Source organism: Cornus florida, unplaced genomic scaffold (assembly GCF_030987335.1).
Source record: "Cornus florida cultivar Cherokee Brave unplaced genomic scaffold, ASM3098733v1 CherokeeBrave_3.0.0_Hap2_Chr04, whole genome shotgun sequence".
Lineage (NCBI taxonomy): Eukaryota > Viridiplantae > Streptophyta > Magnoliopsida > Cornales > Cornaceae > Cornus > Cornus florida.
The window spans coordinates 50,442,286-50,445,890 of NW_026775574.1; positions in this window are offsets into that span (position 1 = coordinate 50,442,286).

Consider the following 3,605-nt stretch of genomic DNA (forward strand, 5'->3'; position numbering starts at 1 on the left):
TGCAACACTCATTTGAACATCAAATACATCCAGAAACAAACATAATAGAAGTCAGATATATGCAAGATTCCATTATGCATCCAGTATATGATTATAATCATATAATGTCCATTTAAATTGCTAAAGTAAAGTAAACAATTTGAATCATCCATATCCATATAATTGACAAAACAAAAATTATAATAGTTCATCAACTAACATCCATAACATGATATAATGATAATCAGAATTATAAACTGAGCACATTATATTGGTATTACAAAAATACATTCCTACTAGTCCGTTTAATTTGCCTATACAACCACTAGCAATAAAACTTCCATATTCCGTAATAACATGCAAATTAGTATTTAAAATTTCATGAAGTCCATTTCCATAGTATAAACCAACATTCTTGGGTCTTAAATATGTTATATATATCATTTCAAAACCCCTCCATTTAATTTGCTAACATTACGACAAGCAACTTAAATTCTTCCAAGCCGATAACAGCATGCAAATTTAATTAAAAGTTCATACTGTTCAAGCCCTTAATTCAATGTGATTAACTAGGCATTAAATTGTCCTCTAGAGTTTTAGTAGAGATTTAGACATCACTTAAAGCCCCCCAACAGCTCCTAACTGCATCTGGAATTTCAAAACCAACTTACAGTAGCAAAACAGCCCGCTGAAAATAAAAAAATAAAAAATCAGCATTGGAGCCGGCTCCAAAAAAGTGTGGAGCCGCCTCTACCCACATGGAGCCACCTCTAATAAGATGTGGAGCCGGCTACACTCTAATGGAGACACCTCCACTCTTCCTAGCCTCCATCTTCTTTGTGACGACCCTGGTTTTTAGGCCAGCGTGTCCTGTGATGAACCATAAGGATGATCCGATAACGGATCCAAATGCGGAAGCGAAAACAGAAAACAAGACTCTAAGAAGTCAAAGTGACCTTCCATGAGGTCATGGAACTCAACAAGAACTGATGCGAAAGCAAAAGATCAAAAATATGACAAATAAGCCCCCATGGGCAAAATAGTCATTTTTGAAAATTGTAGATTCGATGCCACCGAGCACACCACTGGAAGGACAATGAAAAACTAATCAAGATGGACTCAAGAATCGCATGATTCGGAGTCCGAACGAAGGAGAAACGGCATGACGAAGAAAAACAAGCACTTAAAGCAAAAAGGGTAAACTGATAATTATCCAGGAAGAACCGGGTGAAACTAAGCACACCGTTGGAAAGACAGCGAAAAATTAGTCAAGTTCAACAAAAAATTCACTTGAATCGGAGTCTGGACGAAGGAGAAAATTCCAAAAGAAGAATTGACGTCGCGACGGCCCGACGAGGGGCCATGGCACACACGGCGCCCATGCGCGAGCCCACTGGCGTGCATGCCGGCGCCCAAAGACATGGCTGGTGGCAGCCCTTGGCTGCTGCTATATTTTTTTTTATCTGCCCAAGAATGAGGCTTGAAACGGAGGTCAAGACGAGTTTTTCTAGAAAAAACACGAAGAAGAAACCCCCCCTAAAATCGAGTTTTCAACCCGACAACACGAACGGAATAAAAAAAAACTCACTGTGAAATCCCCAAAATGCCCCTAAATCAGAACTGAACAAGAGGGTCATAAAGCTGCTAAATCAAAACTGGAAGCTAAAACTTCACGAGGGATTTCCGGTACCAAGACGACATTTTCTGGAAAAACATGAAAAAGAAACCCCCCCAAAAATCACATTTTCTATTCAACCATGTTGAAAGAAGGAAATCAAATTGATCTGAAAGGTCCAGAACGCCCCTAGATCAGATTATGCAAAAAAAATGCAAAATGAATTCACAAGAGGCTCAAAACACAAACGATAAGGTTTTGCCCGGAAACGACCATGCACGCAAATGTAACTTACCTATTTGGACGTGCTACAATGGTCTACGACTTAAAAACATAGCCGATGAAAAATCCGACCCCCCAACGGGCAAAAAGGCAAAAATGGACTTAGAATGGAAAACATGGAATCCAAAAATGTAAAATGGAGTCAAATGACCGTTTGGCCCTTGGCCACACTTCATACAAGATTAGTAAGATCCTATAAAAGAATCAAAATGGAATTCCCACACCCGATGCAACCATGGTGAAGTAATGACTTGTGATTTTTCAAGATTTTCACAATATTTCATGAAGTTAAAAAGTTGCATAGAATACAATATACATGTCATTGGCCTCCGGCCTCATCTCATACATATCAAATACATTGAAAGGAGTGTGCTTAAGTACACATTACATACATGAATCAAACATACATATTTTGACATATAAGTCTACAAAATGACATTTCATGCTAACATTTGCATGAAATGGAAACTTGAAAGCTACTTGACATCCAAAGAATGCTAGGCTTCACGAACCAAGTCTTCGTACCTGAAATATGCCCCAGTATCGTAGGGGTGAGTAACATAAAGCTACTTGTAGGAGATGAGCATGCATCGACCTAGCATTTTATAAATTTATCACCTTAAGGTGAAACATGTTAAAGGGCCTCATGCCACCTAACGTTTATGTCCAAGTGAGACTCGGGGAGCATCCTAAGCTACCTTAGAGTCTAAGCAACAAGAATCTTGATATACATACGTGTATGAAACGAATCATGGTTGGAATAATCTAAAGAACACGACAAGAAGAATGCTTAAGCATATATTAACATGAATTGCATTTTCAATACAATTGAACTAGGTCTAGAGTAATCCATACAACATAACAAAACCATATTTGAATACAAGTTAACAAGAATTACATTATCCATGCAATTCAACAACAAAAGAGCATGTTATACAATGCAACAAGGTTTAAGTTCTCAAAGCCATCAACTTAGAATCTAAAGCACAAAATAACAGTAGTGGTTCATGCCACCTAACGTGTATGTTATAAATGAATCAATAGGATCAATCCTAAGCTTTATCAGAACGTCAAAACACAATTTTCAATATCGATGCAATTTAACCAACATTGGAACTTCCAATACAACGCATAAAGCATAATTTCGCAAAGTTAACATCCTATAACTTAAAATGGAACGACAAATAAGAAACAACAAGTTACAACATCATCTAGTTATCAACTTGAAAATGAAATGCGAAATCAAACAAAGTGGATATTCGGACGTCACGCCGGATTAGACCGACAACATAGTTACTTTAGGGTTACTAGCCCATGGGTAACCTCCCTATGTGCGCACTAGACCATATAGAGGGACTATCCCCCGTACTAGAACCACGTCCCAGCCATAGTCAAACAACAACATCCCCAAGTTTCCAAAATCAACAAGTTGTGCAACAACGCATATATCAACAGGAATATGCAAGATAATCAACTATCTACTAAGCACAACCAAATTTGGAAACCTATACAATACATGCTCTAAATCCACAACTAATATGATATGATGAATGTCGAATCTTCAGTGTGCGATTCGTTACACCCTATACATGAAAGATGTTAAACACAAAGTGTGCAAATCATTACACAAGGCAATAATATATTCAACAAGGAAAATATATTCTCATGAATACAAACATAGCAACTATGTTATCCAATGTTCAAAACATAACCAAATGAATATACAACA